The sequence below is a fragment of the Canis lupus genome, chromosome 13, assembly GCF_048164855.1.
Source record: "Canis lupus baileyi chromosome 13, mCanLup2.hap1, whole genome shotgun sequence".
Taxonomy (NCBI): Eukaryota; Metazoa; Chordata; class Mammalia; order Carnivora; family Canidae; genus Canis; species Canis lupus.
The window spans coordinates 46873613-46888363 of NC_132850.1; the positions used below are offsets into that span (position 1 = coordinate 46873613).

Here is a 14751-nt window from a genome sequence, read left to right on the forward strand (position 1 = left end):
ACCCCCCAGAAGATGGTACAAGCCAAATGACCAAAACTTTGGCATAGCTAAATTTAACAAGTGGCTGTGCATGCTGAGGGATTAGAGGGGGCATTTCTACACACTGGTGACTCCCTGTGGGAGGCAAACGCTCTCCCACACACCACACCATGGCAGTTACAGCAGAGACAACACAGAGCTAGTGAAACAAAGTTCCAAATCTGACTTTAAGCAACTCTCCTAAAAATGCAAACAGCCCCCTCCCTCCCAGTTATTTAATCCTAACTGGTCTTCCTTTTACCATCTTAGCTTCTTACCTTATTTATGAAAGTCTCAAATGTATATTCTATACCCACTGTCTCCCATTGTGTCTCCTCCTGCCCACCTTGAAATCTGGACTCTCCCTCTCCAGTGCTACAAACCCAACAGCTGCTTACAGGGCCACCAAGACCTCCCTGATGGGAAATACCGTGGCCATGTCCCCTGCCTCATCTCCTGGCCCTCCTGACTGCATTTGGCATTTGCAAGGTTACTCAGGGAGGAGTTTCAGGTAAGAGGACTCTTACTTAAAGGCAGATAAGATGAACCGATTTGTGCAATGATCTTTTTAAGTTATAAAAGGAATATATTTTAACTACCGGCTTTGTCAAGTCACGTGGCATCTCAGGAAGGCACAGCCAATCCTCGGAAAATTCTTCCAAATCGTGCAGTTCGTACATGAAAGAAACGTGCTAGAGCTCTTCTCAGATTTGGCAGCAATCCCCAAAATTTACATAGCGCTACCAGGCACAAGGTATAAAGCTGAAACAAATTTTTCTACATTATTAATAATAATAAATAGATTTCAATCATCCACATTAGGAAAAAAATTGCATTACTTCTGCATTCTCTCTATGGGAAATATTATAAAATTACTATCTTATGCAAAGGTGATTTAAAAAGGGTATAGTCAAAAAACACAGAGGAAACAGTAATATGGACATGTGCAGGGCAGAACATTAATAAAAACAGTATGTTCTTTTTCTGGATTTTATGATGTGTATAGTATTTCTCAGATCTTATTAATTTGTAACTTCTTGTGATTTCTTGTTTCTAATAAATACTTTTTTGTGTACTTTTGTATTTCTAATTTTTAAGAGGATTTAAAAAGGGGCAGGGGCCTGAGAATTATATAAGTCCACCCAAACCCTGCATCCTATTAATTATACACTAGCTCTTCTATCATAGGAATACAGACTATTAACTCAAGTACTTTTCTGGATAATAAAAATGAGGGATCATTATTAACATCTTATTAAATGACAGTAATTCCTCTCATCACTCCCATCTTCCTGGGCCCCCTACAGTTTCTCTGTCTATGAGTATATGCACAACTGTGCAACCTGCTGAGAATATAAGATAGATAATACCTCTGCCTCAAGTAGATTCGAGCCTAATGAGGGGAAGAAGACATGAACGCTAATAATTATGCAATAACTTGATAAGTGCTCTACAGTAGTTAAGAGCAAAGCGTCCTTAGAGGACCGAGAATGATTCCACCTGGGGAATTAAAAAAAACTGTCATAATAAAAGTAGTAGCTGAACTGAGTGTGAAAGAAGAAGAGCAAGTGTGGTGGGCAGAGCAGAGAGACAGCACCCTTGTGGGGAAAACTGCAGGTTAATATATGTAAGCAGAGCATCAAACATTCTAAAAACATAGATGTGCTATGCTGGCAGACAAAGAACAAAGAAACAAAACCAAGCCACCACCAAAAAAAGAAGCATCACGAGCTTCACAGAAAAATTAATAAGTGGTGAGTTTGTAGGCAGCATCCTCTAATATACCGAACATTTATAAAGCCTGAAAATTTGTAGACAGAAGCTCTGGTATCAAAGAGGCTTGGGCATTGAATCCTCCAACTCATATTAGCTCTGTCATCTGGGACACCTGTGTAATTCCTCTAAGACTCTGTTTCCTCGTCTGTGAAATGATCAGATCAGGACTTAGACCAAAGGATTGTCATGAGAAATAGACCAATTATGCGTGGTATAAAGTAGTGCTGAGCAAATGTGACCTGTTATCATTAAGGTTTTCCTAACATTAAAGATAGATATGAATTGCACATCTCCTCATTACCCTGATAACTAAACCCCAAGAAAGTCAGCACCTGTCAGCTGAAAGAATCAATCTGGAAGATGGGAAGTTCTTGCAAATAGCCAGAGCATTCCAAAGAATTCCAGAAATGCTGGTGCATTCTCTATCACATTCCTATAAGCACAGACTAATTTAAACACATGGCCAAGGCACTCCACAGCAGAAATGTAAACAGAGGACAAAGGCCAAAAAACAAATCCCCATGGAAAATAACCCTCCTGCGAGGAAATCAGCACTCAATTCCACATGCGGGAAGATGTGGCTCAGGATATGTTCCTACAGAAATCAGGGTCATGTCACTCTTTCACTTTTAGACTCAGTACGAGTGTCTGCGGGTGATGCAAAAACTTTGCCCTCCTTGAAGAGAGCCCTTTTTCAGACAACTGCAAGTGAAACAACAACTTGATCCTTTCGGCTTTAACCAAATTCACTGCTTAATAGCACAACATGTGCTTTTTTAAGGAGGGACACCAACCTCCTGGGTTTAATCAAAGAAAATTATAGAGCAGTGAACCATGTTACATTTTAGGCCAGCAGGCCATTAAACCTGTCGCTTTAGAATTAAAAGGTAACTATTCAGTCCTAAAGACACTGAGAAGAGGAAACTGATACCTCCCTCTTCTCAGTTTTTGTGACTTGGTTTTTGTGACTGGGGAATCTGAAACTGTAGGTATTTGCAAGTTGATCCTCCCCACAATGTGGCTACAATAACAACAGTCTGTGAATATTGGTTATTTTGCTTTGCTTTGCTTTGCTTTGTTTATAGAACTATGGGGGGACGATAGGTTCACAATCTAGAACCTGAAATACATGGAATTTCTTAGGCATGTAACAATTTCCCCTGAGCACAAAAACACAAGAATTTATGCTATGGAAATTTGTCAGTCAGACCTAATCAGTACTGGCCTTCAGATGAGAACATATAAATATGGGACATCTCTAAACTTATTCACTTCTTGGCTTTTTTTGAAGCACTAATTCCACCGAATGTATTGTGCCAGAAAGTCATAACAACCCTAGTCAATAATTTCTTAGAAGATAATCAGTGAGTCATGAAAGGAGAAGGGACAAATCACCTCTCGAAGGAGGATCTATATGAAATGAAAGCTCTCTATCATTTCACTGGAATGAGGCACTTTTACAGACCTCATTATGTTAGATGGTAACAACAAACAGTCATGAGATGACAGGCAGGCACTGCGTGACTCTGTGGATGTACTTACACAAAGTGACAACTTCTGAAGACAACAGACACTGATGAACTTACGGTTCCTTCCTACCAAACTAAATGATCTTACCTGGCCATCTGGGAGCAAGTGATCATGGAACAGCTCTGGGAAAATATTACACAAGTAATAATCTTTGTGGCTGATCAGAGGATCATTATATGATGACATTAGATTAAACCTTTACTTAAGGTGGCATGGGTTCTAGAGAAAAAAAACTAGATTTAAGAGAGTTACCTTTAAGAGGAAATAGAGAAAATGTAGCAGATAATAGTTGTCAATCAGGCTCCATCCAGCCACATACTCTTATCCTATTTCTTCCTCATCGAATATTATGAAAGAAGCCCCAAATAAATGTTTTATTGAGGGAAGCATGAAGGATTTCTATTATTTGTCAAGGCTACACTTCACCAGTCATACTTGAATGAAGCATGAGATTCGCCTTCATTTGCAATTAAGCCGGGCCCCTGGCAGCCTGCCTTTGTCCTCTCAGCCCATCTTAGTGTCTCTGTCAGATTTGGGATATAGCACCAAAGTCTTTGGAATTTCATATTTACCTTATGAATATTTAAGACAGTATTTTGCAGTTTTTCCCAAATCATGGTACTTAGAGGAAATGATGTTACTTCTATTCTACAATAAAGAGATAAGGCAGTGTGCGTCCATGACTGACTAGCTGGGGGAGGAGACGGAAGTGGGACGAGGAGCTCAGGCCCCCTGGGTCATGCCCCACACACTTAGACCGCATGGATCAGTATCTGCACACACCAAGAACCCAGCACGGCATCTGCCAAAAGGGATGGGGATGTTTAAAGAGAGGGGATGTTTTCAAGTGTTCCCCTGGGAACAAAAGAGAGTCTAAAGTCTAAGGTCCTTGTGGTAGTCTAAGGTCTAAGGTAGGGTAGGGGTCCTTGTAATAAGAGTTAATATTATTTATCAAAAGATAATATTCTCATATTGCTGATTACATTTTATCTACAATTTAAATAACTTTGCTATGAATATAACTTATAAACCATTTATGTATAGTCTTCTTTTCATCTTTTAATTCTCTGAGCACTTGGCATATATGTTGTGCAAAGTACACAGCCTTTAGCGTGAAATAGACTTCCTTGAAAATGCTGATTGTGCACACCTCTGGCCTCAGGCAGATCCCACACCCTTTCCAAGCCTCAGTTCTCCCACATTAAATGGGAACACTAATACCTACTTCAAAAAATAGTAACGCTTTTTTTCAGTTTAAAATGTTAGTAGCACAGAAAAATAGATGCTCATTAAATAGTAGCTCGCTTCCTCTTCCTAGAGAGAATTAGTATAGCAGTTAAATTCAATCTGTTATCTTCCTTTACTCCTTCTGCTTTCCACTGTCCTCTACCATCCTCTCTCTGCCACTTGCCTCTCAGCCTCTTCCCCTTGTTTTCTATTTCTACATTGTCTGTGGCCTCCTCATCATCATGCTCATACTTTCTTCTCTCTCCAAACTGGAGCAAGGAGGGATAAAGGGGGACATGGAGAGGAACGAAGAGGCGATTTCATTCTTCAAGTCCCAACTCTTAAAAGCACTGCTCAAATCATCTCAAGTGATTACAAAAAAAAAAAAAAAAATTTTATCCAGAAACTTACTGTGTTCAAGTCCTGTGCTGTTTGATCTCTCAGTCTCCATGAACAGCGACCCTTTGGATTCAGTGGCTGTCAACCTTCATACCACTTTGGCATGCCAGAAAAAAAACCGCACACAGACCCATCAGTAGGAAGAGTTCATGGAATTAGTGAGGCTTGTTAAGAGAAAGGGGTCCACATGCCAGGGACTCAAGTGTTATCTGCTTATTGCATCAATATTTTAAATAGAAACCAATATGGGGCACCTGGGTGGCTCAGCAGTTGAGCATCTGCCTTCCGTGCAGGGTGTGATCCCAGGTTTCCGGGATCGAGTCCCACATCAGGCTCCTTGCATGGAGCCTGCTTCTCCCTCTGCCTATGTCTCTGCCTCTGTGTGTGTGTGTCTTTCATGAATGAATAAATAAAAATCATAAATAAATAAATAAATAAATACCCACCAATACAAATACCTAAGGAAGTAAATTTGGGAAATGCTATGAATTCACAAATCAGATACAAACCGCTTGCTCCAGGCCTAAAACACAAATCAAGGTGAGCATACAGTAAACTTAAAAGAAAGAAAGATATTAGATAATTACAACCCTTTCTTTTAGATTTTTTCTTTCATTATCATCCATAATACAGGGAAAACTCAGAATATATTTAAAGTTGGCAAATGTTCTCTGAGTTCTCCTAGCCTCATCACCAAAAAACAGTAAAAAGGAGCAGCTGACTATAACAGTGTGGTGGAGACAGCAAGAATTGGTCTACCAATAAAATTTCCAAGACAATGAACTCTACAAAGAACTTGCAGGGTGGAATACATCTACACCCACTTTCTGAAATGCTTACTCTGGTGGTTCACACACTATATGACCTTAGTTGAAAACAGCAGACACCATACCATGTTAGCAAGCTTATAAACAAAAATGTCACAATGGTTTGGAAAGGCAGTGACAGTAGATCTGAAACTGCCACTAATATAAAGCCAGCGTAGAAGAAGGGGAGCATAGGGGTCATTTTCACAGTCATCTCATTAAGAGATTTGTCCAATGGCACTATTCATAGCTCTTAAAATACTAATTACTGTTTCCTTTGTGATGTAATCACTCACAAGATTCTAGACACGGTGCGCCATGTGGCAAAAGGGTTGTAGTAGTACAACCTTAACTACATTGATGAACTTTTAGTAGATTTGCCTCTATGAAAGGTGAGATGCTCTGTAAAGACACCATAGTAATGACCCACAAGTCAAGAACCATAATACTGTGAGTAACTCCAATTTTATTCTCTGGCTGAGAAAGATGAAATCAGGTGGATTTTACTGTCATTTTAGAAGTAAAAATTAATCATATGTGTGTTGTACTTCATAAAATTATATTAATATCTCTGCATTAGTATCTATATTGATATCTCTCCAATATCTCCATATTGGACATTAACTGTTTGCTTATATCTTTATGGTAATAAGATGTCATATAGTTCTGCAGAGTATTGTTTTAACAAGACTAAAGTTTGGATGGGGGCAGATGGCTTAGTTGTACAATGACAGAGGATATACCCTTTGCGTAGAATTCAGTACGAAAACTGCCCTCTGGTGTAGATTAGCAAATGGCCCTGGATGACAAGAAAAGAGAGGAGAGAGGAGAAAGAAACATAATAGCAATTATTGAAGAAATATACTTCTAGGCAAACTTTCACTTAAAAAATCATTGTGTCATCATTGGAGGGATGTTAGGGGAAATAAAGAAAATATGTTTAAAATGAAAACTATTGGGATCCCTGGGTGGCTCACCGGTTAAGCATCTGCCTTCGGCCCAGGGCATGATCCTGGAGTCCCGGGATCAAGTCCCACATCGGGCTCCCTGCATGGAGCCTGCTTCTCCCTCTGCCTGTGTCTCTGCCTCTGTGTGTGTGTGTGTGTCTCTCATGAGTAAATAAATAAAATCTTTTTTTAAAAAAGAAAATTATTGATCCATCAATTGGAAAAAGCAAAAATCCACAATAAGAGAGAGAGAGAGAGAGAGAGAACGGGAAGCAGAAATACAGGACAGACATTAGAAAAGCCTAGTTATTACTCCAGGTTTCTCAATCAATTAGAACAATTAAATCTCCTACTATCCCTATGCTCTTAGCCAAAGAGCCAATAGAAGACAAAGCCCAACTAAATAACACTCACGAGAATAATCAGCAAAATGGGCAAGGATATGAAGGGTAAAGAAAAAGGACCAGAAGTACTGGACGGAAGAGGAGGAAGGAAAAGAAATAAAAATGTTATTGTCTAGTTTATGTTTTGAAAATTAGAAACAATAAGAGACTTGGAAGAAGGATGGAGGAAGACAAAAGCAGACACATTTTCTGAGGGAAGCAGAGGAAGATAGCCCATTCTGCACACAACACACCACATCAGACCTCTCTGTGGCAAAGCAAAGCATGTGCTTGACGTGGCTGGCTGGCTGCTACCATCGCGAGTCATCATTTCCAGCAGCAGCAGCCCCAGGATACTCATTCACTATGTGCCACCATACTGTACAAAACGCTGTCAACAGATGATTTTATTTCATCATTTTAGCAGTCATATGAACAACATCTTGTTTTTATTCCTATTCTTAGAAATGAAGAAATCGAGTCTCAGAAAGCTGGAGATACTTACACTTTTCATTGACCATTTAGACTTGATAAGATTCTGCATCCACACATTCACACACTTAAGGATTAAAATTAACCTCCCTCTTGTCTATCCAAGTTGATGGAATTCTGCATTCCCTCACCTACATAGTGATTTTAGCATATAAGATTTTATAAAAAGATACTTTCTTATGTGTTTCAATGACCATCATTTTATAATTATTCTATTGCAGCACCACCCCATATCAATGATGCAGACAATCTTCCAACTGTAATTTTTTTTATTTTTAATAAAACTTCATTAAATTTCCCCAGTAACAATAAAACTTTGAGGTGACCATTAGGACACTCTTGCAGTTGACTTTAGTAGGCCATCATTTTAATATATCCATCTAATGCTATAGCCAGTTTATCTACTCCTGACTGACTGACTTAAGGAAATTCCTCATTTTGCAGAAATCTACTGGAAAAGTAGATGTACAGTTAGGATAAAGAAAGATTAGCACTTGTTAGTAGTCAAGCCGACAGACACATACATGCATATTGATTCTTTCTTATTGAAACAGACACTAAATTTTGAAAAAGTTTATATACATGTTTAAATATATTTTGTCTTGTTTAGAAGGTGGCTTGCACAAACAGACGATGTTTGAGACTCTGATCCTTCTGAACACAAGTTTTCTCTGGTGATCTAATGTGCTTGGTCAAATCATAAAGTTGAATTATAGAGCTCCAAAGTCTATGTCAGAATGTCAGAAGATCCTTGTTTAAAAAACAGAAAGGCTATTCCCACAGTTTAAAACAACAATATATTCAGATTCATATTATGGCAAGAGTAGATAAATATACATCAATTCTATTTTCTTTTTCCCCAGAAAAAAAGGAAGAATAAAACTCCCAGTATTCCCAAGGGATTCAGTTTGGGCCAATGACCTGGAGAGGAATGCAATATACCACTTTCATGCCTGTTTCGTAAAATGCAATGTGTGACTATCCATGAAGGCAACCATGGAGACCACGTGTTGACTATGGCTGCATCGCACGACAAAGGAAAACCACCTCAAATGATAGGAGAAAAGAAACAAACCTTTACTTACTAAGCCACTGAGACTCCAGAGCTTGTTTATGATTGTACCATAAGAAAGCCCTACCTGACCCATTAAGAAAGTGGTACTGGCAATGGAGACTACCATCGTAAGACCTTTAAGATGTGCCAGTGCATCAGGTACCAAAGAATATGGTGATGTAAGTCATGAGGTAGGAAAGCAGTTGTAAAACTGTTATCAATAACTGGATAGAATCCAGCCTACTACTAAGTCAGAAGCCCTACAAAGTGGGAGGAAGGTGGGAAACAATCACAGTATTAGCGTGTACTGGCTAATATAGGCTGGATTTTGTAATGCCTTCATCACATGGAAGAGGTAAGCTCAGGAAAGAAGTAATTAGTTTGGAAAACTTTTAAATACAATTTTTATCTCAGGAACCATAATTCATTGAAGTAGCAATATTTCCAATTATATCTTTAACACTAAGGATGAACACCATCCACTAGCCAGATTTCATCAGCTGCCCTATTTTTCAGCCAGGCCTACTCCTTTTGGGTAGTAGAGGGGCAAAGACTGGAAGTGTAGAGAAAGAAATCAATTAATGCAGCCGTTACTACAAGCTTCAGAAAAAACCCTTTCTGAGGGAGTGGGTTAGAATCCATTTTTAAATAGCATTATGGCCTCTTTCAAATTTCAAAGGAATACTTTGGAATAACAATTTTCCTATCTAGAAGGAAAATAAGAAAGACCATTATCTTACAATTTTCTTGTTTAGACTATAAAGCCTTAAATAATATAAAACCAAACACAATTTTCAAATTTCCTTGAAAAATAAACCATAGATTAGGGTGGAGGAGTTGGACAACATGATCTGGTATTCATTTCAGTGAGATGAACTTAATTTTCTACTTTGGGAGGCAACGCATGATAGTCATTGTTTAGCATCATTCCACTTAAGCCTCAAAAATCCTCATAAAAGAAACCTTATGGGGAATTTATTTGCTTCACATTATGCCAAAGTCCTGACAAGAGAGACCTTGGACTTGGTGACCAGAAGGGTTTCCACCCTGTCCAAGGAGGAATAGATCACCATGTGGACTAGAAACCTGGTTGAAGCACAGCCAGACAAATCATGTAGGTGCTATCTGACAATACTCGAAACTGGGAAGAGGGTAAAATCTGCCATGGACCAGTCCTTAAGAGACTTCCAATCCAGAGAAAAAGATAATGAGTAAAGAGGGTAGGAGTCTACCCAGTCTACTCAGTTATTAAAAGAATCAGGGGATCTGAGCTCTAAAATGGATCCTTCCAGTGACCAGAAATGTGACTTTGGAACAAGTCACACCTCCAATATGGACCTCATGCTCTGGTTCTACAAACCGAGGAAATTGGACTGAATTATGGATTGCCAACCCAAGTACCTAGAAGGATTCAGCAGGTATTCTAAATGGAGTGTAGACCGTGGCTAAGCAAAAAACATGAGCCCTTCTGAAAGGGCAGAGGCTGGCTATCCAACTCCAGCTGATTAATGGTTTGCAGGAAGACAAGCCCAGTGTTGCCAAACTTCCAACTCTTTCGAGAGAGGCTAAAAACCAGGGGGTTTATGGAAAAACTTTTCATTTATACACATTCACACCTAATTCAATGTTTTAAGCACACTACTGCCCAAATAAAAAGTATCTACTGGTGTGGTGCAGCCTGGCAACTACATATGTCCCATAGGCAGTCATCAAACAACTACGGCTGAATAAAATAATTTCTAGGACTCCTTCCATCTTTGAAGACAAATTTAAACTCACTACCTGATAAACGGCATTTTGTTTCCTCCACCTATAATGCAGTCTCTTTCTTTTCTCTCATTTTCAGAATATTTGGGAATGAACTCCCATACACTCCCCTTGGACCCTGAAGATCTGGCTTCCCCAAACCACCAAAACTGTGTTCCAAATGCTATCCATGATCTGCTGATGATAAACTGGAAAACAATTGCCTTGCCTTTATTCTTATTAATTTGTAGCAACTCAGACTGTTAGCAACGCCTTTTCTTGAAAGTCAGCCATAAAAAACAACAACAAAGTCTCTTCTGGCTTTTCACATGTTTCTAATCACCTTGTCCCAGATTCTTTTGTGGCCTCTTTTCCTTCTACTTCCTAAATGTGGGTGTTCCCAGAGACACAGTCCCCAGCTCTCTACTATTCTAAGTGTTTTTCCTAAGATCTCATCTGTAACTTCAGCTTCAGACATCACTAGATTCATTCATATACACAAACATCTCCAATCCTGAGAAGCTCCAATGCTCCATTTCCAATGGCCATTGGAACATTTCTCCTTGGACTCTATACCTCTTTCTTTAAGTCTGACACATTGCAAATTTATTCTCTCCAAAACTTCTCCCTGTGTTCCTTTTGTTTAAAGATTTCCCATCATTTTTCTGGCTACTCCAAGTTAAAATCTTAGTTATCTTTGACTCAACTCACCTCCACATTCCATGATCTACTCACAGTATTGGTAATGTTCATCTCTATTTCCTAAGGAAGGCTCCCACACTTACCACTTCAACCTCAGATACACCACATGCATCCTTCTGCCTTCCCCTCTCCCATCTGCATTAGGGACTGTCATCATGTTATCACATCACATCATTTCTTACTTCCATTGCCCCACAGGATAAATACCAACTTCCTGCATACGGCATTCGCACATGGTCCTTATAGCTGTCTTCCTCCTCTTCCCAATACAGAAGACCTTCTGTTCCAGTCAAATAAGTCTCATCCTTGTTCTCCATAGACTTTATTTTGTTTGTGCTGAGAATGTCCTCCCTTGTCATTTCTACCTGCTCAAAGCCTTCTCATTCTTCAAGTCCCAGCTCAACTTGCACCTTCTTCCAAAAAATTGCAAATTACCCGGGCCAAAGTGACCTCTTCCTTAAGAGTGTGTCGTGTCACCTATTCTAGGCCCTTTCATATAAGTTTCCATATAGATCTCCATTTTCCTCCCCACCAAAAAAAAAAGCAAAAACAAAAACAAAAAACCACAACACATCTCAATTAAGATTTTCACTGTTATTCTTTTTATTTATTTATTTTTTTATTTATTCATGATAGAAGGGCAGAGACACAGGCAGAGGGAGAAGCAGGCTCCATGCCGGGAACCTGATGTGGGACTCGATCCCGGGACTCCAGGATCTTGCCCTGGGCCAAAGGCAGGTGCCGAACCGCTGAGCCACCCAGGGATCCCCATTTTCACTGTTATTTCTTTGAATTTTAGGTCACTTTACCTCTTCTGTATTTTTCCTTTTTCTTTTTATCTGACTTGGCTTCATTTAGCATGACTTATGTTTAATTTGCTATTTCTTCTAGTTTCTGAAGATGAAAACTTTGAATACTTTTTAAATATAAGAATACAATAAATTTCCTTTTGATCATTTCCTTTTATTTTATGCACTTAGGTGCATCTCTAACTTTTAGTGGTGTATTTTCTTATTTATTCTATTCCAGATATTTTCTAATTTCCCTTGTGACTTCCTCTTTGGCTTCTGAGCTATTTAGAAGCATGTTCTTTAATCATAAATATCATTTTCCAGGTATCTTTCAGGTATTAATTTCTAGTTTAATTCTTGGGTGGTCAGAGAATATACTTCGTCAGATTTCAATTCATCAAAACTTTTTTGAGATTTGTCTTATAGCCCAGAATATGGTCTACTTTGATGAATGTTAAATGTCAATTAAGGCACGCTGGCTAATGGTGTTGTTTACATCTTCTACATTCTTAGATATGTTTTCTCTACTTGTTTCTCTGATTACAAAAAGAGGAGTTTTGACATCTCCCACTATAGTTATGGATTTTTCGATGCCTATCAGTTTTACTTTGGGCATTGTGAAGTCACGCTGTGCTTCAAAAGCACACTTAAAGTTGTCAAGTCTTCTTCGTACACCAACATCTTCATCAGTATGTAATGTCCCTCCAATCCTGGATATTATTTCTTGGGTGAAGTCTATTTTGTCTGATTTTAACATAGTCACTTCATTTTCTTTTGACTTATGTTTGTATGATATATCTTTTTTCATCCTTTTACTTTTCACAGATCTCTGTCTTCATATTAGTTTCTTATAGATAGCATATAGTTGCATTTTATATTATTATCTAACCTGACAATCTCTGCTTTTTAATCAGCATGTTTAGAAAAAATAGGTAATGGGCCAAAAGCAGGCACTAAACTGCTGCACCACCCAGGGATCCCTATCCCTGTCTGTTTTAAAATAACATTGTTATTTGACATACTGCATAAGAACCTTACTACCATATATTTCCAGTTCTTCTCCCTCTTACGGCTGCCTTAAAGTTGACACTATACATCTTTAACTTAGCACTGTCTGTTTTGTTTTTTTAATATTTTACTTATTTATTATGAGAGACACAAAGAGAGAGAGAGAGAAGCAGAGACATAGGCAGAGGGAGAAGCAGGCTCCGTGCAGGGAGCCCTATGTGGGACTCAATTCGGGACTCTAGAATCACGCCTTGAGCCAGAAGGCAGACGCTTAACCGCTGAGCCACCCAAGCATCCCTCACTGTCTGTTTTAGAATAATATTGGTTACTTCACATACTGTGTAAGAACCTTACTACCATATATTTCCAGTTCTTCTCTCCTATAACTTATAGTTTTGTTTTCTTATTCTATTTTTATGCATAAAATCAAATGATATTTTCACTATTTTTCTTTATCATTTAATTCATAGAGTATTAAAAATAGGTAAAAAAAAATCTTACCTTTATTTTTAACACTGAAACTCTTCATTTTATTATGAATTAAGGCCCCATCTGGTTTTATGCTTTTTCAGCAGGCAGACATTTCTTTAATATTTCTTATAGGGTAGATTTACTGGCAATGAATTCTCTCATTTTTTAATTTATTTTTTTTTCATTTTTTTTTCATTTTTTAATTTAAAACTTGTAGATGAAAAAAACCTTTTATTTAACCTTTAATTTTTGAAAGATATTTTCACTGTACATCAAATTCTGAGTTGACAGGTTTTGTCTTTCAGTACTTTAAAGATGTTACTACATTGTCTTTGGTTTTCATAGTTTCTAACAAGAGGCCTAAATAATTTTTTTTTGTTTATTGAAAGTTACAAGATGTCTTTTCCTCTGTCTTCATGAGTATCTCCTTATTCTTGATTATAATAATGTTTTAAAATTTGTGTTTGTTTTTTAAACTTATTTTTCATTTATTGTAGGTATTCTGCTTGCAATTCTCTGAGCTTCTTGGATTTGCACTTTGATATATTCCATTGTTTTTGGAGAATTCTCAAACCTTTATCTCTCCAAATATTACTTTTGCTTCATTATCTCTGTGTTCTCTTCAAGGACTCTAAATACATATATATTAGACCGTTTAATGCTGTCCCACAACTCTTGGATATTATCTTTTGGAGTTTGTTTTGTTTTGTTTTATTTTTTTTGGTTTTTTTTAGGCTTTACATTTTACTTCCAGAAAATGACATCTTGTTTTCACAAAGAGGGATGCCATCCTCTCCAAAAGAGGTTGCCTTAGCTTTTAGGGGCAGCTCTAAGGGTACACCCAACCTGTCCAAAACAAATGTCAACAGAGGTGCTTTTTAGTTACCAAAATAATAACAACAATAAATTTAATAAGCAGAACAGAAATATATAATCCTTCCAACATGTAGTGAAGCAGAGTCTATCAAGGACCTGAAGCAGTCAATGTGGTGACAGAGCAATCCTGTTTTTATTTTAAACACTTCTTCTCCACTTTGTGTTTCAGTGTGGATATTTTCTATAAGTTTTCTTGACTTATCTACAAGTTCACTCATTCTTTACTCAGCTTTATCAAGCCTATTGATGAATTTGTCAAAGGTATTCATTCTATTTTTTAAAATTTGTTTATAATTACCCATTATTAATTTAATCTTTCTTCCTAAATTTCTCATCTATACATGCATGGTGTGCACCTTTCCACCAGCTCCTTGAACATAATTATTATGATTATTTAAATACCTTTGATTATGAGACAAGATGGGAGAAAAGTGGGAGACTTCATTTTACCCCTTGAATTCAGATAGATACCTATCAAATCATTCTGATACTTGTGAATTCAACTCCAGATGTAAGAAAAGAACT

General features: G+C 37.9%; 1 long non-coding RNA gene across 1 annotated transcript in view; it reads right to left on the reverse strand.

Annotated features, from left to right (window-relative positions):
* LOC140603047 (uncharacterized) overlaps positions 1–5784 on the reverse strand; it is a 246415-nt gene extending 240631 nt beyond the window's left edge. The window contains exons 1-2 of the long non-coding RNA XR_012006094.1: positions 4963–5784; positions 618–780 (exon numbers count right to left, since the gene is read on the reverse strand). This is a non-coding gene — a long non-coding RNA (uncharacterized lncRNA). The remainder of the gene's footprint in view (positions 1–617; positions 781–4962) is intronic.
* Positions 5785–14751: the final 8967 nt, after the last annotated feature.